This window comes from Giraffa tippelskirchi, chromosome 13, assembly GCF_054371585.1.
Source record: "Giraffa tippelskirchi isolate mGirTip1 chromosome 13, T2T-mGirTip1v1.2.pri, whole genome shotgun sequence".
NCBI classification, from domain to species: domain Eukaryota; kingdom Metazoa; phylum Chordata; class Mammalia; order Artiodactyla; family Giraffidae; genus Giraffa; species Giraffa tippelskirchi.
In genome coordinates, this window is record NC_137287.1 from 88,709,174 (window position 1) to 88,733,909 (window position 24,736).

Consider the following 24,736-nt stretch of genomic DNA (forward strand, 5'->3'; position numbering starts at 1 on the left):
ATAAACTCAGTACCAAGAATACGGTTAACTCTATGATACTGAGATATCTGTTAATAATTCAAACTTTATAGCTCAGTCTGGCCCAGAGGAGTCAGAAGATTTTCACAGAGGACATGAGAATATTTCCTTTGTTCACTTTGGGGAAATGTGAACCTGGTTCACGTTGGGGAAAGCTGACAAGAGGTTCTGTCAGCTCAGGCTGCTCTTGTTTAGTCGCCTAGAGTCGGGAGTTTTAAATTCCACAGAGGGATACACAACTCCAGCCGTGTCGGATCCTAACAGCAATGCCACCCACTGTTTCCACATCACGGGAAGAAATCAGGAAAGCCACAGGAAGCCACAGCCTGCACCACTCGTTTATTTCAACAGACACCTCTTAGAAATCACCCTACTTTTGTCTTACTATATTTGAAACCCTCTATATCGGCCCTGACATGACACACTTGTCTATATCATGGTCTGCAGAGAGCTGAACCTGCACAGATACGCACAGCACGACATCGGGCAGGGCCGTGGTAAGAGAGGGTTACCCTCAGGCAGGTCTAGGAGATCTCTGGTGAGCAGAGGAGGGCTTGGTCCTCTCGCTTCACCAGAGAGGTGGCGTTTCACCGCCAAGGGCAGCAGAGCGGGTGGCTTCCAGGCCCTGGGAGTTTTTCAAGGGGACTAATGTGAGGGATGGCTTCCCCACACACGCAAATCCCCTCCCTCGCTGCGCTGTTTCCCTCACTGCTGTGACCGCAGGTGATGGGAGTCCATCACTGCTCTGCGAGCACTGCTCAGCCCCCAAGAAACACACCTGCCATGCCCAGTGTGCATCTTTGCTCTGTGAGTCCAGGACCCCACCCACAGTCACCCGCACCAGCACCACTCAGCAAGACGTGAGGGCCTGCAGGACGCTGCTCTACAGAGGAGGGGAGCTGAGAGACACAGGCTGGAGTCCCTGAGCTAAAAGCCCACTGCTCTCTGAGCTTCGTGGCAACAACAGCACGGAGTCTTGGCGCTGGATGGAACAAGCACCCGCTTCTCGGCTAAACCTGGCTGGGCTGGTCGGGGGGCACCACGGGGCACATGAGGTGGCTGTTTGGGACAGCTCGGTCACACGTCGCTCCCCTTCTTCCAGCATCTTGGGCTTCTCTGAGCTGTTCTCACAGTTATGAACCAAGGGAAACCTACATGGCCACAGTCTACAATTGACTGGCTGGAGCCTCTTTCTACCCAATCGAGTCAGATGGCCCGTGGCATCACGTGATGCAGAAAAGCTTATATTTGAAATATTGACAAAAACATGAGCCAGTATTTCCTGAGATTATCGCTAACACTCTACACTTGGCAGGTATGCTTCTACGTTGTGCTTCCATGTGACTATGTAAAAATGGCCCAATAGAACTTGATGTTCTCTGCTTTTGGACAAGATCCAGGTAGATGTAAAAAGATACTCAAAAATTCTCTACTTTTCCCTCAGAGGTTCTCCTTCTCAAGAGCAGCCTGTTTTTTCTTTTTTGTTTTGCTTTGTTTTTAGTTTTTCACAGTTTTCTTTTTATTCAGACATGAGCAATATCATTCTATATTTGACAAAAGATAACTGAACAACTGACAAAAGCTTTAAATGTTCTTCTATTATAATACAGGATTTAGTCTAATAATCAGTCGTCTTGACTCACATGTAATTCTGAGAAAGAGTCTCTCTGATTCTGGCATATTGACCTGGCAGGTGGAGGTGGTGCCACAATCCCACCCTTGAATTCTCAATCCTTTTTCCTCAAAGGATACTTCTGAATTTTTAGTTTCCATAGACTGGCAGGTACATTAACTCTAAACACTGAAATCAACTCAGTGCAGGTGGGCAGCAACTACAATCACTGTCACAATGCCTGTGTCTGAAGAAACTCCTGCTTCTCTGCATCACCCTGTCTTATCTCCCATGTTCACAGGGCCGCTCTCCAGATTCATGGAGAGAAGTAAAGCAGAGCTTCCCCATGTTCTAGTTACACTTAATTTCAATGTGGGGCACTGGAAAATATATTCACCTATGCGCTTAATTGTCACTAATATTAGCACACGTGATCAGTTGCAGCAAAGGAAGCTTTCTTATTGATGGAGATGGAGTGTCACGTCCCACATGCCACGGCATTCAGATTAGCAGACACTGATTGCCAGACCCAATGATCCCTCTGACCGATGGTCTGTGCAAATGGCTGATTTTCACTTGATGACAGGGTAAGCTGTCACAGAAGCAATGCCTGGGATCCATTGTGACGGGAGACAAGTCTCACGGCTCCTGAGTTCCTGCCTAGATCAAGCCTCCTTTGGGCCATGAGTAATATACTGGTCTTCTCTGACCCTGGGGTCTCCTGTCTCCCGTCAGCAGGAAACTGGTGCTGGCTATCTGTCTACTTACAAGCAGGGTGAAATCCAGACCTTTAGTTTCAGACCTAACGTGTGCACAGACAGAGCACAAATGCATCTAGAGCAAAATACAGAAGCCAATGTGTGTGTGCGCTAAGTCGCTATAGTCACGTCTGACTCTTTGCAACCCATGGACTGTAGCATGCCAGGCTCCTCTGTCCATGGGACTCTCCAGGCAAGAATACTACAGTGGGTTTCCATGCTCTTCTTCAGGGGGTCTTCCTGACACAGGGATCCAAAGCAGTGAAGATGTGACTCACAGGCTCACTTTCAGTTCTGTTACCACCGAGATCACTCACACTCTGCATATGATCATAAGGACTTAAACACCATCCAAAGCCTCCATGCGGTTTCTCTGCTAGTTCATGTAATGACATTGGTGACTAGGCAACTTGTCAAGGGATGGAAATCATTAGAAAGCAGGGTCAGGCTGCTTGGAGGTGGAACTTCTGAGATGAGCATTTGGAAACAGCAAACACTGCAAAGGAAGCCAGTCGGGAACCAGGGACCTCTAAGTAAACATGTTGTGACGCAGGTAAGATCAGAGGTCCGAAGTGGCAAAGTTCCTCGTATGTTTAGGCTGTTGATGGGAGAGCCTGCAGGGGATTGTGAAGGGGGGACACCTGGGACTTAAAGGAAAGGCCACCTGGGCGGAGCATCCCCTGGGTGCTCCGCAGAAGCTGCATAGCAGAGGGCAGTGGGAACCCAGCACACACACGTGGATGTACTGCCTGAAGCCACAGGTCAGTGAGTGACGGACAGGACCCTGAGCTCCACCTGTGCCTGCTGACGCGACAGTCAGCCAGCATTTTGGAATCCACCCCAGTTTAATCTGGGTGGGAGATGTCCTCTCTTGTATCACTTACTGGACAACATTAAATCCAACAAAACACTTTAGAGCATCTGGAAAGCACTGATACCCCCTCACACATGCCCTCCTAAATAACACAGCGCACTCCTTCCTCTGAAGGCAACTTGCTTTCATTTAGAAATTACTTTGTAAAATTTGCTTATGAGATTAACTGGAACCTGAATCTTCTATTTTCTCAAGTCTTGTGTTGGAGAAAAGTATTGTGTGAGAAAATGAGTTTATTTTTAATCACAAAAGCAGAAGTTCAAACCCAGTGAATGTAATGGAAAAACCCAACAATTTGTTTTGTCAGTATTTTTCTTGCGATTTTAATATCAATATTTGTCCTTAATTTACCTCAAATGCTGAAACTTCTTAACATTCCAGTTCTTCTGCATGAGCAACTATATTTTCCAGAGAAAGACGGTATTGAAATGTTTTCATGTCATTGCCTTGGCAACTGAATCCTATATTTTTTATTGTTTTTCAAATTTCATCACATTTCAAGCAAGAGTTCTTGAAGATAATGACAGCTAATGCCTATTTATCGCCTACGCTGAGCCAGGGAGTATTGAAGTGTTTTACATTTACTGTCTCTGTTATTCCTCTCAAGGGCTCTATGATGTAAATGTTCCCATTTAACAGATGGAGAATGGAAAGCAACAGAGTTTAACCTAACTGCCCAAGTTCACAGAGAGTATTGTGTGAGAATGGACATTGCAACTGAAATCACATCCTGACTCCAGGGCCGTGAACACTGCCCTTTACTGCTTCAAAAGGGGCATTTTCAACAACGCCTATGATTTGAAAGAACTCTTGAGCCCTTTTTGAAGGTACCATGTCTACTTTTTAACAGCTTCTGCTCTTGTCCAACTCACAATGACCGAAGGACTGCTTTAAACAGACACCCTAATGGGGACACTCCATACCTTCCCTTCTCTGGATACTACATCTGCCTGATGACTCAGATGTTGTTACAAACTGCTTAAAAGTTTGCAGTTGTACATTCTTTGCACTTATTTCACAATTCTGCTTCTTCTGTAGGTGTCAAATCCTTTACAGGGTCAATCCTCCCATCCCCTTTCATGAAGATAATGTACAAAGGTAAACAAAATGAAGAGTCCGGCAGCATCTTTATTTTCATGGCACCTGAACTCCCACCTCCAAGTCTGCATGTATGCTATGTGACTACTGTGGTACTGGATCTGGGCTGGAATGCTAGGTCTCAACCCTCGGTGTATTTTCAGAGTGGCTCAGGGATGTTTTTACAAAGTCAACAGAGAACATTTAGTAAAGTCCTCTTGACAATGCACCACCCTCCGTTAGGATGCAATAGCTGCGACATTTGTGTGGTCATTTGTCCTGGGGCTGCATGGTCCCAGGAATCTCGTGAGATGCTCCGAGAAGTCCAGGCACCACTGACAAGAAGCCATTTCTCTGGAGGCTGCTGGTCCCTGTGGACCAGGTGCTTGGCACATGGGCCAGTGGTGATGTTACCATCTCGCATCTTCAGGAAGGTGGCTGGCTGTCACTCCTCTCACAACACTGCCTTTCAAGTCTCCTTGACTGTTCCCACACCCCGAGTCCCTCATGGTGCCCCGTGTGGACCCCTCGGAGCCCGGCGCCAGTGTGATCTCTCCTTCCCCTCCATAGCTGCCTTGGCCGATACTTCAGGAAGAGTGAACTCTGTACAAAAGGACTTTATGTCCAGGAATCAGGGCCTGAGGAAGAACTATTTCCTGGACACCAATCTGAATTCAGACTGGTTGGTTTTTTGGTGTGTGTGTTTTTTTTTTTTTGGTTCAGGTACTAAAGATACCTGATTTTATCTAACTTGACTCACAAAAAAATAAGGACATACATAGGAAACATGCTGGAAAGACAAATATCCCTACATATTGTTCCATAATTTACCAACATAGTTGAAATATGGTCTGTATTTAATAATTTAAGTATTTAATTGATTTAACACTGGTCTATTTTGGTGTAAAGAAGTATTACAAAGTTCTTAAAAGTTATTTCCTGAGACACGACTTTATTGATAGCTTACAATACTTTAAATTTTATATTTATTGACTCCATATACACTGTTTTGTGATATTTTATTGTTCTCACTTGCAAAGACATTATTTATAAATAAAACAGGGTAAAATATGAAAATTCTTTGAGCCTGCCTGGCACATCATATCCATGAAAAATTAGCTCCCCCCACAGTTGCCCCCACAATCTGTTTATAATGAAGGAGAACTTTGCTCTACTTGGTTCCCTGAGATCTATCATGGCCATAAACAGGTGGGGCAAAACGAGATTAATTCTTGACCAATATAACAAGCTATTTATTTTAGAATTGCTGAACTATAACTATTTTACTGCTCATAAAAGTCAGAGTTCTGGGTTATACCATATTATGGGAGTCTAAATCCATGTTATGGAGAGACTGAGAAAAATGGAGAATGAAATGCCTGGTCCTTGTAAAGATTCAGAAGAAATTCTAAATATATTCCAGGCATTCTGGGTATCTGGTAATGAAGAAAAACCATAAACCGGATTCACAGAAGACTGTATAGCAATGGTTGAAAAAAATGGTTATGAAAACATTTGTTTTAGGCATAACACCTGTTCTAAAAAATGACTTTATTCTAAGGTTTTATATCCATGCCTCAGTGCTAAAAACTGTTTATTAAAATGAGAGCTCTCAAAGCATCCAATATTTTAGTCAGTTAAATAGCAATGATGGCAAATAATCTGGAATATATCTGACAGATGGTGACTAGACTTACTATGGTGATCCTTGCATAAATGTATAAAAACATCAAATCACAATGTTGTATGTCTGAAACTAATACAATATTGTAAGCCAACTATACTTCAACAAAAATTTATACTCTCTACACTTATGATTCTTTACACAAATCAATAATTACAATCCCCAGAAGTCAGTGCTGGCAGCATGTCAACTCTGTACACAGGTACACCTCTGAGATACCGCGGGCCTGGCTCCAGACCGACTCGACGAAGTGAGCCGGGCCCGCTCTGCCAGCCCCCACTGCGTGTAGTCACTGTGCTGCACTATCTCACTTCTCTCAGTCGACCTCAGATTTGTCTCCTCTCCCATCAATAACAGAGCACGAGGTCCTTCCCTCCCACAAAAGAGAATGTAAACGTGACACTGTACACACTTACCGCTACCCAAAGGCTCGTGTCTGAAGAAGCCAAACAGTGTAGGCCTGCAGTTGTTTGCAGACAAAGCACCCAGAACTAATTTATTCTCTCCAAGAGTCCCTCTCTCCCTCGCCATCCGGTTCTTCTCTTGCCACCTCCAGGCACTCTCTTTGAATTCTTAGGAGCGCAACTTTCTAAGTCACTCAAACTGACATCCTTCATGACCTGCCAAAGGCACAAACATAAACACAGTTTTACTACTGAGGAGTTCTGACAACATGCTTCTTGAGGAAAAGTGAAGCGTGTCATTATATAAAAGTAAAAACAAGTCACTTTCTGTAAGAAACAAATTTCCTCAGAAAAAAGTAGGAAAAATGCAATGTTAACAACTTCATTTGATAGATTTCTAATCTGACTCATTTAGTCACTGCTTAGAGTAAGAGGCGTAACAAAAAGACCTGTTTAGTGTTAGAATATAAATTTTTAACCCAACTTGAAATGATTCTTTTTAATGTTACTGAACACAGAGGTGATGACTAGTTGGATTATAATAAACATTCCTTTTTAGAAACACAGAATTTAATGATTTACAGCAAATCAAAATTTTATTAAATATATTTTGGTAAGTTTTTATATGCAACTTCAATACGCCAGTGAAAAAAGTGAAAGTCACTCAGTCGTGTGTGACTTTGTGACCCCATGGAGTATACAGTTCATGAAATTCTCTAGGCAAGAATAATTGAGTGGGTATTTTCCTTCTCCAGGGGATCTTCCCAATCCAGGGATCGAACCCAGGTCTCCCGCATTGCAGGCGGATTCTTTACCAGCTGAGCCACCAGAGAAGCCCAACCATCCACTAATTTAAAGAAAGTATAAGTATACTCAGAGTGTAGTTATTACAATCTCAACTTCCTGGCCACCAGTGTCACAGGATGAAAGATACTTGCCTAGTTCAGGAGTCTAAAGCTATTTTCATAAGCAGGGAGTAGTCTCTGTTCATTTTTATTAGTTTTTAGATAGATTTTCAGAACAGTTCTAAATTGACACAAACACTGAGGAAATGGGCAAGAGTTCCCCTAAACTCACCCTCCACTCCCCCCAACTTTGGTGTCATGTGTTAATGCCACACGTTTGCCACAAGCACGGAACCGATATTGCTGTATTTTGTTATTTAGACGCCCTGAGCTTTTCTCCAACATTATTCTCACCCTAGGAGCCATCCTGAGTCTCATTAGCTGTGAATATTTCTCTGACTTTCTGTGATTTCAGTGACCTTCCCAATTTTGAGGGGTATTGATCAGGCATTTTGTAGAAGGTCCCTTTGTTGGAAATTGTCTAACTTTTTGTTCAGGTTAAATTGGTTTTTGTTTGTTTATTTTGTTTTGTGGTGGGAGGAGAAAGAACACAGAGGTGAAGTGCTGTTTCCCCCACACAGTATCGAGGGTACACACCGTCAGTGCAATCTGGCCCTGACAATGCAGACCTGGACCACCCGGTGGGCAGCCAGAGTCCAGGGTCTCCACAGAGAGGACTCTGCCCTGCCCCCTGCTTCACCCGCTCTTTGGAAGGAAGTCACTCTGCGAGGCCCACACTGCAGGAGGGAGGAGAAGAGTACCTACACACGTTACATGGATTCGATTCCATCAGAAACTGAACCTCTTATCCTCCATGTAATTATTTGTTTAAACATCTATATCAGTTTACATTCATGGGGATTACTTCACACTTTGGGTTACAAACCAGTACTTCTTTAATCATCTCGGTGCCTAGCTATTCCAGCTTTGGCCACCCAGAGCTCTTTGGGTTGGCTCCTTATCTTGACATACTCCATGGCTGTGTGTGTGTGTGTGTGCATGCGTGTGTGTGTTGGGGGGTGTGCGTGTGTGGTGTGCATGTGGCAGTGTGTGCATGTGTGGAGGTGTGTGTGGGGGTGTGCATGTGTGTGTGGGGTGTGTGTGTATGTCTCAGGTGTGTGTGTTCAGCACTTCCTTACTTTCAGTCACAATATGTTCCGAGTGCAGTCTGTACATTTCTTGCTTGGATCCTAGAACCAGCTGTTTCTCAAAGCCTGATTACTTTTTTTAAAATTGGGGAACAGTATTAGAAACCAAGATTTGGGTACTGGGTGTGCTTGTTTAAACTGGGGTGACTTTCCTTCTATCTGACAAAGCAAGGATTTACATGGATATATTAACTATTGAGTAAGTGATACACACAGACAAAGTCTGAAAATGGATTTTTTCATATGTTTTGTTCACTTTCATAGTTGTCCACTGAGGCGGGCAAATCTGATGCCAGCTGCTCTGTGGTGATAGAAACTGAAATGTATCTAGGTGATAGTCAAGAGAGAGAAACAAAACTGGAGGACTTAACTATTGCCTATCAAGATGTATTCCACAACTACAATAAAAAAAGACACTATGCTATTTTCTCTAAGACAGCTAAAGTAACTGATGGAATTGAACAAGGAATCCATGAACTCATAAGTTTACCGTCTGCTGATGTATACCAAAGTTTACAGTGCAGTGTCATGGGTAAAATGACCTTTTCAATAAATGAAATCAGACCAACTGAAAGTCCATATATACAAATGTATATATGGATGAGATGGTTGGATGGCATCACTGATTCAATGGACACGAATTTGAGCAAGCTCTGGGAGTTGGTGATGGACGGGGAAGCCTGGTGTACTGCAGTCCATGGGGTCACAAAGAGTTGGACACGACTGAGCACCTGAACTGAACTGATATATAAATGCAATTTCACACCATATAATTAAGCACCTAAAAGGGGATAATACATGAGTGGCCTTGGATTAGATTGTCTTTTTAAAATAGCAAACATAAATGACTCCATATACAAGAAAAATTCAGCTTTCTTAATTCTGAACCTCAGCCCTATCAAAAGACACTACTAAGAGAGTATGATAGTGATCCACAAACAGGGATAAAATATTTTCAAAACTTGACAAATTACTCATATCCAGAACATATAAGGAAATTTCACAAACCAAAAAAAGATGAAAAAGAAAATTCACATAAATTCACCAAGTAAGGAAAAATACAGGCTCTTTTAAGAGAATAATTACCCAATAGCCAAGAAAAAAAAAAATGAAACATCCTGAACATAATTTATCATCATTACAATGAAAATTAAAATGGCAAAGACAGAACACCGTACGCCCACCAGGACTGAAAAGACTGGCAGCACTACATGCTGGTGAGACACCACCACACGGCTCCTGGGAAAGCGCCTGGAAAAAAATGCACCTGGCAGCGACTGTCTCCCGGTATTCCCGTCCTACACTAGTGCCCTGAGAGATGAGCACTCATGTCAGCAACGGGTACATATGTGCCTTCCATGGCAGCTGTATTAATGAATCAATATCCAAAAAACACTAATGTCATCAGGAACAGAAAGGGTAAATAATCTGTGATATAGTCATGCAACCAAACACAACATAGCAATGAGAAAATGAACTCTTGAAACACACGACAACCAAATGAAGCTTACACATTTGATGCTGAGTGGCAGAAGTTAGAGGCAAAAGAGTGCAAAGAGTGTTATACGATAGAGAAACAGGCAGTGCGTGACCAAGACCCAGGTGTGGTTCTTCAGGATGCACTGTGCATTAAGAACCATGCACCATATCTTTATTCTGTGCTGAGTCTCTGGAAGTCAGAGCAGACAGTGACAGTGGACGAAGGAAGGGCCTCTCTCATCATAACCCCAGGGACACTGGGCAGTCTGTGCTCCTTTTCCTCTGACCGTGAGCTCTGAAGTTTGAGGTCTTCTCCTTCCTGAAGTGGGAAAGGACTCCCAAACCAGATGACACATGAGACGATCCACTGAACCTGAAGGTCTGGCTGCTGATGAGTCCTCTGAGGCCTCTGTGTGTGTGTGTGTGTGTGTGTGTGTGTGTGGAGGGGGTGCCTATGATTGAATCCCATTTACTAAAATTATTTGGCAATCTCGGTGGCAGGACAAAGTACATGCCACTGGACACACTGGCCACGAGTCCACAGGTGGTGACTGTGGACATGGATACATGTGTTTTCCTCATCCCCTGCCCCTCATGTCAGCACCAAATTGCGAAGTTTCCTCTGTACATGACAACCTGTTATTCATAGAGAAGGCATCTATTTTTACCATAAAATGGAAAAATATAATCCACAGGTTCAAAAATTCTCAAATACTACAAACATACCAACTAGATTGAAAGCATCTATGTTTAGTCCTCAGGATGACAGGGTAGGAATTTTAAGTCTTTCCTTTCTTGCTGATCACACTTCATAGTATGATAAAGCTACAAACACTGGATTGGCAGGAAGGAGTTACTTTAGCCATCGGTAACTGCCCCGTTGCTGTGAGCACCAGCCTCGTGGCCTTGCGGTGGGCCAGGAAGCAGTGTGCGTGCTCGCGGGGCCCCCGGGGGCCTCACATAGCAGCTTCCGCTCCTGACATCACTGCCAACTGACAATTTCAGCAGCCACAGTCTGGCCTGGTCCCTGAGCAGGGACCCACATTACAGGATAAAGGCCTGATGGACCCCCCAAGGAAGGTGACCCAGACCAGTGCCTGCCCCGGGGGAGGGGACGCTGCAGACAGTGGTGGAGAATACGGACGTAAAAGACGAAGTCGGTTAAACTGGAGGTAGGAATTACCACTTGTGTTTGGCCATTAGTCTGTCTGCTGTCTTTTAAAAATAACTGTAACTTTCACCTCCTTGGAGAGCCAAGAACAAGACAGAGTGGCTATGGTGTGGGGCAAGCAGGGATAGTGGAAATGCAGGGGGTGTACCCCCGCTGTCTCAGCTGATGTCCTGCCCATTTGCCTTCAGACCTCACGGCTCCCCTGCAAGCTGTCGGCTCCAATCTTCTCACCAGCACCTGCACCCCCGCCCGAGGGACTTCTCTGGCTGAAAGGAATCCTCGGCCTGCCAAGACTGTTCCAAAGACTCAGAGCCCCAAGAAGCAGCCCCAGCAAATGACAGATGGGAGCTAATAGAAAACTACTCCCTCGCCTGCCCTGTGCGAAGTCAGAGGAGTGGCTGCCTCTGTGTACAACCTTCATGAAGGGCGTGAGGGCCCCCTAGGGCTCTGGAAATGACCTGCATCGTGACCTGGGGATGGACACCTGAATTTATAAGTAGGACCAACCCATCCAGCTCCACAGTTAAGATTTTTCATACTTCACTGCAGGTATGTACAAATGATAAGTTTAAATGTAAAAATATAGATATGCTTTCAGTTCATGACAATTGACTAAATAGATTACCGTCCCAAGGGATCTATTATTGGGTTTACTTTCATGAAACCCTATGGAAATAAATGTACAGAAAGTACACAGACATGTTTATAACTACAAACAGAACAGGAGTGAGAATAGAATTCTGCCAGGCACAGGTGGCAGGACATGGGTGAGATGAAACAGAAGAGGAGGGGCGCAGCTTGGAATAGACTTGAAGGATCTTCAGCAGAGCTGGTTACCAACCACCCAGAAAGGCCCAGAAGAGGTTCACCAGGGATACCAGGGGTCTTACAGGGCAATATGAGGAGTCTGTCAATCAGCTAAAAGAACTCAAAAACACGGGCATCGTGAAGCTTTACCGACAGATGATGTCTGACATTAACCGTAGATCTGCAGCTTCGGGTGTTAAATCATCTTCTGTGAACGCAGAGTTCTTAAAGGAACGGAGGACCTCTGCAGTCAGTCCTGACACATCTTCAGCAGATTTATGGCCTTTGGGTTTCATGGTGTCAGTAGAACCATGTCAGTGGTACCATGTCAGTGGCATACCACATGGTATACAGTGGTGGGTGATAATTGTCAGCCAACATTTTTTGCAGGGTGCATAAATACCTTCATGTGTAAATACCTTCTGTGTTTTCTAGAAGATACATAGTGTTCAATTTTTCACTAGACTCCTGTTTTCATTTTTAGCTCATTGCTGCCCAAATAGATAAATCACTGCAGATTTGTACCACATAATAAATGGCAATGCTGTTGTATTCAGAATGTCAGCTTACTGTACATACACTAGCTAGGCTTCAACTTGTCCACCTAGTCTAAGGTAAGTTAACCCAGTTTCTGGCCTCCGCTGCCTGCTGGCGGTCTTTCACAGGCCTCTGCAGGGATCAAGCACTTGGCATGGCCAGCTGCAGTAGCTGCAGCCCAGACTGTCACTGCAGAATCTTGAGAATGGGGAGAAGAGAGCATGGCCAGTAATTCTTCAGAGTTAATTGAGAATTAAGAGTAATATTAAAAGTAATATCTTTCTTCACAGAAGAAACTGGAACTACAACATAGAAATCTGCTATATCTATCCTTGCTTTGGCACTCTGCATTCAGATGGGAATATCTTTCCTTTTCTCCTTTGCTTTTTGCTTCTCTTCTTTTCACAGCTATTTGTAAGGCCTCTTCAGACAGCCATTTAGCTTTTTTGCATTTTTTTTCCATGGGGATGGTCTTGATCCCTGTCTCCTGTACAATGTCACGAACCTCTGTCCACAGTTCATCAGGCACTCTGTCTATCAGATTTAGTCCCTTAAATCTGTTTGTCACTTCCACTGTATAATCATAAGGAATTTTCCAAAGAATAGCAAGGAGAGATAAGAAAGCCTTCCTCAGCGATCAATGCAAAGAAATAGAGGAAAACAACAGAATGGGAGAGACTAGAGATCTCTTCAAGAAAATTAGAGATACCAAGGGAACATTTCATGCAAAGATGGGCTCAATAAAGGACAAAAATGGTATGAACCTAAAAGAAGCAGAAGATATTAAGAAGAGGTGGCAAGAATACACAGAAGACCTGTACAAAAAAGATTTTCACAACCCAGATAATCATGATGGTGTGATCACTCACCTAGAGCCAGACATCCCGGAATGTGAAGTCAAGTGGGCCTTAGAAAGCATCACTATGAACAAAGCTAGTGGAGGTGATAGAATTCCAGTTGAGCTATTTCAACTGAAAGATGATGCTGTGAAAGTGCTGCACTCAATATGCCAGCAAACCTGGAAAACTCAGCAGTGGCCACAGGACTGGAAAAGATCAGTTTTCATTCCAATCCCAAAGAAAGGCAATGTCAAAGAACGCTCAAACTACTGCACAATTGCACTCATCTCACACGCTAGTAAAGTAATGCTCAAAATTCTCCAAGCCAGGCTTCAGCAACACATGAACCATGAACTTCCAGATGTTCAAGCTGGTTTTAGAAAAGGCAGAGGAACCAGAGATCAAACTGCCAACATCCACTGGATCATCAAAAAAGCAAGAGAATTCCAGAAAAACATCTATTTCTGCTTTATTGACTATGCCAAAGCCTTTGACTGTGTGGATCACAATAAACTGTGGAAAATTCTGAAAGAGATGGGAATACCACACCATCTGACCTGTCTCTTGAGAAACCTGTATGCAGGTCAGGAAGCAATAGTTAGAACTGGACATGGAACAACAGACTGGTTCCAAATAGGAAAAGGAGTATGTCAAGGCTGTATATTGTCACCCTGCTTATTTAACTTATATGCAGAGTACATCATGAGAAACACTGGGCTGGAGGAAGCACAAGCTGGAATCAAGATTGCCGTGAGAAATATCAATAACCTCAGATATGCAGATGACACCACCCTTATGGCAGAAAGTGAAGAAGAACTAAAGAGCCTCTTGATGAAAGTGAAAGAGGAGAGTGAAAAAGTTGGCTTAAAGCTCAACATTCAGAAAACTAAGATCATGGCATCTGGTCTCATCATTTCATGGGAAATAGATGGGGAAACAGTGGAAACAGTGGCTGACTTTATTTCTTTGGGGGCTCCAAAATCACTGCAGATGGTGACTGCAGCCATGAAATTAAAAGATGCTTACTCCTTGGAAGGAAGGTTATGGCCAACCTAGATAGCATATTGAAAAGCAGAGACATTACTCTGCCAACAAAGGTCCGTCTAGTCAAGGCTATGGTTTTTCCAGTAGTCATGTATGGATGTGAGAGTTGGACGGTGAAGAAAGCTGAGCACCAAAGAATTGATGCTTTTGAACTTTGGTGTTGGAGAAGACTTCTGAGAGTCCCTTGGACTGCCAGGAGATCCAACCAGTCCATCCTAAAGGAGATCGGTCCTGGGTGTTCATTGGAAGGACTGATGTTGAAGCTGAAACTCCAATACTTTGGCCACCTCATGCAAAGCGTTGACTCATTGGAAAAGACCCTGTTGCTGGGAAGGATTGGGGGCAGGAGGAGAAGGGGATGACAGAGGATGAGATGGTTGGATGGCATCACCAACTCGATGGACATGGGTTTGGGTAGACTCTGGGAGTTGGTGATGCTCAGGGAGGCCTGGCGTGCTGTGATTCATGGGGTCGCAAAGAGCCGGACACGACTGTGACTGAATTGAACTGATCCTTACTTTAATGAAATTTAAAACTGCATGTTGTTAAAACAATTTTTAATGTAAAATGGAGCAAATTCTAAACCAGAAAAAAAATGTCAGGACAATAGTGAGAGGCCAGGATGTATGACTGTCTTGTGTGTAAACATATTCATTAGAATTATAGAGGTTGACTCACAAAAGAAATTGTGAAAAGAAAGTCCTCTTCAGAATGGAGCTAGTAAGAGACAGTGTGTGTATGTTTGGACTCATAAAACATTTTAATGTTTCTGTATATATGGTGTGTGTATTTATCTATTTATTTTCTATTTATCCTTCTACAGAAAGTTAGATAAATAGATGATATAGACAGATAATGTAGATACAGACAAGGATACAGATATGAATATGGACAGACACACTCATGGTCAGGTTGAAGTAGCGAGACAAGGATTGACTGTTATTCAGCTACCTGGTGCCAGATTATGACATTTTATTGTGCTGACAAGATCACTGGAAGGAGTTCTGAAGAGAGACTTACTAGACTGTAGTAGGCTTGCCTGAGTAAAAACTCTCATTGTCTGCCATGTAGAATGAGCCTCACCCCAAACAACACCCATGCTGTGTTTTATGGAAATGCACCTTGCTCCTCAAGGCAGAGGACCCTGTCCAGTGACAGGCTCATTCCTACTGGACCACAAATAAACACAGGTCCAACCCAGATTGTGCTGCTTCTCCCCGATGATGAAGGATAATTCATAGCCCTCCACCTTCTGGGAGAGCTGCTCAGATGGCAGAGAGAGAAACCACGTGTAAATGAAGGATTCAGCTTGGAAAACAAGGAGTTAAGACATATTTAATTTCTAGCCTTGCTAATTTCCATATCTCACTCAGAGTTATCTGTTCCTTTTGAGGAAAAGAAAACAAACCCAGTATCAGAAACTATGTCATCTCAATACTTCATGTTTTAAGATGACAAAGTTATCATTGTTGTTGCTTTTCAGTTACTCAGTTGTGTCTGACTCTGTGACCCCATGAACTGCAGCACACCAGGCTTCCCTGTCCTCCACTATCTCCCTGAGTTTGCTCAAACTCATGTCCACTGAGTAACTGATGTTATCTAACCATCTTATCCTCTGCCAACCCTTCTCCTCTTGCCCTCAGTCTTCCCCAGCATCAGGGTCTTTTCCAGTGAAGTAGCTCTTCGCATCAGGTGGCCAAATATTGGAGCTTGAGCTTCAGCATCAGTCCGTCCAATGAATATTCAGGGTTGATCTCTTTTAGGATAGACTGGTTTGATCTCCTTGCAGTCCAAGGGACTCCCAAGAGTCTTCTTCAGCACCACAAAGCATCAATTGTTTGGCACTCAGTCTTCTTTATAATCCAACTCTCATATGACTAGACAGACCTTCATCATCAAAATGATGTCTCTGCTTTTTAATACACTGTCTAGGTTTGTCATAGCTTTTCTTTGAAGGAGCAAGCATCTTTTCATTCCATGGCTGCAGTCACTGTCCACAGTGATTTTGGAGCCCAAGAAAATAAAATCTGTCATCATTTCCACTTTTTCCCCATATTTTCCATGAAGTGATGGGAACAGATGCCAAGATCTTAGTTTTTTTAATGTTGGGTTTTAAGCCAGCTTTTTCACTGTCCTCTTTTACCCTCATCAAGAGGCTCTTTATTTCCTCTTCCTTTTCTACCATTAGAGTGGTATCATCTGCATATCTGAGATGTGAAATATCTCCTGGCAATCTTGATTCCAGTTTGAGTCATCCATTCTGGCATTTTTAATGCTGTTAGTTAATAATAACTGTTAATAATAAGGAAACTTGGATATCTCTGGTGGCTCAGTGTTAAAGAATCCACCTGTCAATGCGGGAGACACGGGTTTAATCCCTGGTCCAGGAAAATCCCACATGCCACAGAGCAACTAACCCTGTGCACCACACCTATTGAGCCTGTGCTCTAGAGCCCAGGATCTGCAACAAGAAAAGTGCAAGAGATGCCCATGCACTGCAATAAGAGAGTAGTCCCTGTTTCCTGCAACTAGAGAAGAGCTCACGTAGCAACAAAGACCCAGCACAATCAAACAAATAAATAAGAAGCTAAAAAAGGAAACTTCAATGCATTTAAAACTTCTAACTTATTTTGAGGTCAAAACTTAATTTTCCCCTCATTTTACCAGCCGTTAAGGGTATGGAATATCACTCCTGTACTGGAAAGGATGAAAATGAATCAACCTTTGGAAGCAACCTAAAGATTTCTGCATCTCTACCTATCTGATCAATGAAAATGATTCCTGATTCTCCCCATCCAAAAAAAAAAACCCAAAAAACTTCATTTTCCCCAAAGATCTCATATGCCACACATAATATATTGGTAGCAAAAGGTTAAAACTTTTCAAAAATTTTTAAGTAATAGGTATTATTGTTATTACAAGTAATGAGTCCATTTGTTATTGATATTAATTTGAGACATATCAAAATTAAGTGTCTAAAAATAGCTTAGATAAGCATTCAGATATTGATATTCTGTGATGTTTTATATTCTTCATTATTAAGGTTTGCAGTGGTTATTGGAAATCCTCATTTAAGAAAATGTCAAAGTTAATAAAATGTTAACCCTGTAATACTTCTTGGGTAAAACTGAAACTTAAATAAAAAAGATTGTCCCTTCTTTTAGACAAAAGCTAATTATATTGATTTAATGCAGAAAAGGTTCTTCCTCCCAATGTAGAAAACCAGCCAAACGTGTGACAATTTTGACCTGTTACTCAGCGTCATTAAAAATAAATTATCCTAGAATCCAATGGATGTAAACACAAGGTATTATTGCCTAAAATGACCAAGTAAGAGAGAAATATAAGAAGCGCCTTAGTCCATAACTGAAATCATTTACCATAACACACAAAAATAAAAATAAATGCTCCATGTTAATTTCAAACTTTGATTTGACCAATGACTATTAATTTTAATTTACAGATTTTAGAGCAATCATATACTGGTTAGATATGCAGACTATCTATGCAATATTTCTTCTACTTTCAACAGTTACTCACTGAAAAAGTTCTTTAAAAAAGTTGCAATTTCTAACCATATACAGAAAAAAGGGGACTTGAATATATTTTTTGCTGACTTTGGTGACTCCTCATGAGAAGATATTCAGTATATATTCAGTTCCATTACATGCCATATTCAAAATAAAGAGACATTCTTTTATTACATATATTATAAAATTACAAGTGTGGCAAATAAAAAAGCAAGCAAAAATTAAAGTAAAAGCAAACCAAAAAATGAAACCAGAACAACAGTAAAAGCACATACAAAGATTGGATATTTACCAAATTCATAACTACACAGAATAACACCACTGGAGATATGAACAGATATGCCCGGTGCGTAAATACAGTGTTCAGGGGAACCTCATGTTCCTACTGCAATCCAACTGCCTCAGACTTCAGACAGCAGTCACCAGATCTGTAATAACAATAACACCATGGCCGCTGCAGCCAAAGCCATGACTCTCCACAGGAGCAACTCATAAAAGGACGAAGTGAGCAGCCACGGGTGGGGAGACGGGCTGTTTTAAAAGATTTTAATAATACTTCTCCAGCTCTTAACATAATTGTACATTACCATTCATGCCACTCTAGTTAAGTAAATGTCACATTTTGTTGGGCTCCTTTTGAAAGCCCAATGGGGCGTTTTATCTCCCCTAATGTAGCACGGCTATCATGGCTATTCTTCATCACTGTTAACACACACAGGAATTGTGAGTTGTACCAGAACTGGAGGTGTTATTACTGAACGAATTATATTAATAACACTCTGATGAAGTTTTCCCAAATAGCAGGGAATCATATGTTTTATAAAGGACACCTCCTAAAACTGAACCCGGCCACGTGGATCCAAACGAATGAAATGTGACAGATAATAGCTCCAGAGGAGTGGTCGAGCCTTTAACACTGTAGTTGGTTCAGACACATAGTGAAAGACTATATTTGATGAATTTGGCATAAATTACATATGAAAACTAATTGAATTTTTAATAATGGAATAATTTCACCCAAATCATCGTGAATATGTCTTGCATTTCATCTTTCTCTTCAATTCCTTCAGACTACTGTTAACAATATTTTAACATTACTGCGTGCGTAAGAATAAAAACCATCAAACAAAGAGAATAAGACAGCAACATGAGGAGGAAATGGAGATGCTGAAAACAAGTCTCATCTTCAACAGCAGCCAAACACACAGTCCTGACCTGGCCTGTGAACACAGTCCTATGAACACAGCAGGAGTGTTTCCAGTTTGAGGCTTCAGCAGCCCACAGGTGCATGTTACCAAAATGGCCACCAGAAGTAAAGACCACAAAATGGAGGCACTTTGTGAGACCTCCACGTTCTCCTGTCTAACACATTATGCATTCTACCACTTCACAGGGGAAGAAAAATGTCTTCAGGGCACGATTAATATTTTTTTCAAAGACCGAGAAAGACTGTCAAGATGGTCTTAACTAAAGACTGGAATTCATGAAACAGGAAAAGGCACATTTGAGGAATGGAAATTCGAGCCTCCTTTTACCATACGTAGTTCAGAGCATCCATCTGGGGCAGAATAATCAGAAAAACATTGGGTTTGAAACAATCATAAATGAAAGGACACCTCTGTTCTTTAGGGAACTAAAATAATGTGTCAGTCAATACGTGCATAGTCAGCTACAGTAACAAAAATCTCCAAATCTCAATGGATTTATACAACACAAGTATATGTATGTTCAATATTTGCTCTCCACTGTCAAGCAAAAGAAAAAAAAAAAAACATGGAAAAATCTTCCTGGTTCTAACCTGACCCCTTGGAAGTGATGTCTTTTATATTTGCTCGTGTTTTCATTGTTCAAGCAACTCACATGGCAGCCCCCAATCTCAAGGGTGACAGGTGTCATGGTAAGACCCGAATTTAAAAAGGAAGAACAATATAGGCATACTTAGCCTTAGTGAGGAGATACCCCACGTCCAAGGTAAGAGAAACTCAAGTAAGATGGTAGGCGCTAAAAGAGGGCATCAGAGGGCAGACAGACTGAAACCACAATCACAGAAAACCAGGCGATCTGATCACATGGACCACAGTCTTGTCTAGCTCAGTGAAACTAGGCCATGCCATGTGGGGCCACCCAAGATGGATGGGTCATGGTGGAGAGGTCTGACAGAATGTGGTACACTGGAGAAGGGAATGGCAAACCACTTCAGTATTCTTGCCTTGAGAACCCCATGAACAGTATGAAAAGGCAAAAAGATAGGACACTGAAAGATGAACTCCCCAGGTCAGTAGGTGCCCAATATGTTACTGGAGATCAGTGGAGAAATAACTCCAGAAAGAATGATGGGATGGAGCCAAAGCAAAAACAACACCCAGTTGTGAATGGGACTGGTTATAGAAGCAAGATCTGATGCTGTAAAGAGCAATATTGCATAGGAACCTGGAATGTTAGGTCCATGAGTCAAGGCAAATTGGAAGTGGTCAAACAGGAGATGGCAAGAGTGAATGTCAACATTCTAAGAATCAGCGAACTAAAATGGACTGGAATGGGTGAATTTAACTCAGATGACCATTATATCTACTACTGTGGGCAGGAATCCCTTAGAAGAAATAGAGTAGCCATCATGGTCAACAAAAGAGTCCGAAATGCAGTACTTGGATGCAATCTCAAAAACGACAGAATTATCTCTGTTCGTTTCCAAGGCAAACCATCAATATCATGGTAATCCATGTCAATGCCCCTACCAGTAATGCTAAGGAAGCTGATGTTGAATGGTTCTATGAAGACCTACAAGACGTTTTAAAACTAACACCCAAAAAATATGTCCTTTTCATTATAGGGGACTGGAATGCAAAAGTAGGAAGTCAAGAAACACCTGGAGTAACAGGTAAATTTGGCCTTGGAGTACAAAAAGAAGCAGGGCAAATGTTAATAGAGTTCTTCCAAGAGAACGCACTGGTCATAGCAAACACCCTCTTCCAACAACACAAGAGAAGACTCTACACATGGACAACACCAGATGGTCAACACTGAAATCAGATTGATTATATTCTCTGCAGCCAAAGATGGAGAAGCTCTATACAGTCGGCAAAAACAAGACCGGGAGCTGACTGTGGCTCGGATCATGAACTTCTTATTGCCAAATTCAGACTTAAATTGAAGAAAATGGGGAAACCACTAAACCATTCAGGTATGACCTAAATCAAATCCCTTATGATTATACAGTGGAAATGAGAAATAGATTTAAGGGACTAGATCTGATAGACAGAGTGCCTGATGAACTATGGACAGAGGTTCATGATATTGCACAGGAGACAGGGATCAAGACCATACTCAAGAAAAAGAAATTCAAAAAGGCAAAATGGCTGTCTGAGGAGGCCTTACAAATAGCTGTGAAAAGAAGAGAAGGGAAATGCAAGGAAGAAAAGGAAAGATATACCCATCTGAATGCAGAGTTCCAAAGAACAGCAAGGAGAGATAAGAAAGCCTTCCTCAGAGACCAATGCAAAGAAATAGAAGAAAACAATAGAATGGGAAAGACTAGAGATCTCTTCAAGAAAATCAGAGATACCAAGAGAACATTTCATGCAAAGATGGGCTTAATAAAGGACAGAAATGGTATGGGCCTAACAGAAGCAGAAGATATTAAGAAGAGGTGGCAAGAATACACAGAAGAACTGTACAAAAAAGATTTTCATGACCCAGATAATCACGATGGTGTGATCACTCACCTAGAGCCAGACATCCTGGAATGTGAAGTCAAGTGGGCCTTAGGAAGCATCACTACGAACAAAGCTAGTGGAGGTGATGGAATTCCAGTTGAGCTATTTCAAATCATAAAAGATGATGCTATGAAAGTGCTGCACTCAATATGCCAGCAAACCTGGAAAACTCAGCAGTGGCCACAGGACTGCAAAAGGCCAGTGTTCATTCCAATCCCAAAGAAAGGAAATGCCAAAGAATGCTCAACTACCACACAATTGCATCATCTCACATGCTAGTAAAGTAATGTTCAAAATTCTCCAAGCCAGGCTTCAACAGTATGTGAACTGTGAACTTCTGTATGTTCAAGCAGATTTTAGAAAAAGCAGAGGAATCAGAGATCAAATTGCCAACATCGGCTGGATCATCAAAAAAGCAAGAGAGTTCCAGAAAAACATCTATTTCTGCCTTATTGCCTATGCCAAAGCCTTTGACTGTGTGGATCACAATAAACTGTGGAAAATTCTTTAATAAATGGAATATCAGCCCACAAGACCTGCTTCTTGAGAAACCTGTATGCAGCTCAGGAAGCAACAGTTAGAACTGGACATGGAACAACAGACTGGTTCCAAATAGGAAAAGGAGTACGTCAAGGCTGTGTATTGTCACCCTGCTTATTTAACTTATATGCAGAGTACATCATGAGAAATGCTGGGATGGATGAAGCATAAGCTGGAATCAAGATTGCCGTGAGAAATATCAATAACCTCAGATATGCAGATGACACCACCCTTATGGCAGAAAGTGAAGAAGAACTAAAGAGCCTCTTGATGAAAGAGAAAGAGGAGAGTGAAAAAGTTGGCTTAAAGTTCAACATTCAGAAAACTAAGATCATGGCATCTGGTCCCATCACTTCATGGGAAATAGATGGGGAAACAGTGGAAACAGTGGCTGACTTTGTTTTGGGGGGCTCCAAAATCACTGCAGATGGTGATTGCAGCTATGAAATTAGAAGACACTTACTCCTTGGAAGGAAAGTTATGACCAACCTAGACAGCATATTAAAAAGCAGAGACATTACTTTGTCAACAAAGGTCCATCTAGTCAAATCTATGGTTTTTCCAGTGGTCATGTATGGATGTGAGAGTTGGAGTATAACGAAAGCTGAGCGCTGAAGAATTGATGTTTTTGAACTGTGGTGTTGGAGAAGACTATTGAGAGTCCCTTGGACTACAAGGAGATCCAACCAGTCCATCCTAAAGGAGATCAGTCCTGGGTGTTCATTGGAAGGACTGATGTTGAAGCTGAAACTCCAGTATTTTGGCCACCTGACGCGAAGAGCTGACTCATTGGAAAAGACCCTGATGCTGGGAAAGATTGAGGGCAGGAGAGGGGGACGACAGAGGATAAGATGGTTGGATTGCATCATCAACTTAATGGACATGAGTTTGGGTAGGCTCCGGAAGTTGGTGATGGACAGGGAGGCCTCTTGTGCTGCAGTTCATGGGGTCGCAAAGAGTTGGACACAACTTTGTGACTGAACTGAACTGAACTGAAGCCATCAAAGGTCTGCAAATTGATCTGAACATGTCTATAAATGCCTAGTGCTGTTTACTTGACTCTGTAACTCACTTGGTGGGTTGATTTTATCACCACCATTCGTTTTGGGTAATTCCTCCCCCAACAATTTCTTGTGACCAGTACTATCTTACTGCACTTATACTTGCAATGGGCAATGGCCACCTACTGCTGCCTCAGGTTCCCTCCTCTATCTGCGCTGAAGATGCCCAGTGAGTCGGGTCCCTCTGAGCCTCTCACTGGTTAGCACCACTCAGTGTCCTGCCAAGTCTCCTCAGAACTGGATTCTCTCTCTTGCTCAAGGCACGTTTACCAGCTAAAACAGTATAAAACTTCTGTTTATGTTCGAATCTGTGATGGTTGCACTAAGCGCATTAACTATATTTAGCATTTGTGGTTGAGGTTCAAAACAATCTAACCTCCATAAAAGTTCAAGACCACAAATCATGCTAAACCACTTACACAGACTCAGAGTGTGGGAGGTTAATTAGAAATAAACTGACAGCATCACATGCCTTCACTAGAAAAGCTGGAAAAGTGTCAGAGATGAAGAGCTTCCCCCCCCCCCTTTCTTCTTCAAAATCTTTGAGGAGAAAAATAAAAATAAAAATAACCCTACTGCTGGCAAAGAGAAGAGTGCTAAGCAGAAAATAATTTCAGTAAGAGTCAAGAGCTGAACCATATGAACTCAAGTTTTGTTTCTTAGTAACTGCACCTAGAAATGCCATGCCATTATGTGTTGACACTGGGACTTTTAAACTGAGCTAGAAACAAGATAAATTATATTGAACAAAATTACAGGTTACAACAAATGTTTTTATTAATGAAGAAGAAAATGGAGAAGAAAGTGGAGATGAATCTAGGCCAGGAGAAGCTTGTGCCCCATCTTTATAAATATTGACTCTGGAGTTGCTGGTGTGTAGATAGCCAAATTCTTCAAATCCTGGAGCCAGGAGTGAGGTAAGAGGGAACATAAAAAGAAGTAATGCACTGATGTGAAAAAATAACTGGTAATAAGTAAATGTAGGTAACAGAATAATAAATGGCATACAGATGGCGAGCTAGAAGGAAACGTTGCCATAGAAACAGAAGTTAAGAAAAGAAACTGCTGATAACTCATCTTGGAAAGTATAGAATGATCAGGCTGAAAAGTGTGGAGGTCACTAAACACAGCCATCTTCATCTCAAGAACTGTATTTCTTACACCTGGTATCACCACAGTTCTCCTACACAGATTTAACACGAGTAAGAACAGACATGAACTATAAGGAAAGAAGAAAAAGGAAGACTCCATGACACACTGACAAGTACAAAGAGAGGAAAACAGAATTTGTTCTGAAATAACTCACTTTATGCTGTACACTTACTTACTCTTAACTGCCACTTAATTTTAAACAGAATGGTAATCTTATTATCTTTGGAGAAAGGAGGTGAACTGTTTTTAGAGATTCAAGCAAGGTATAATATATATATAATATATATATAATGTTTTTAATATATTTATTATATATATTAATATAATGTTTTATATATATAATGAACTGTTTTTAGAGATTCAAGCAAGACATTATGTGTATATATATATATATATATATATATATATATATCCTCTATTATTTCATATATATAAAATAATAG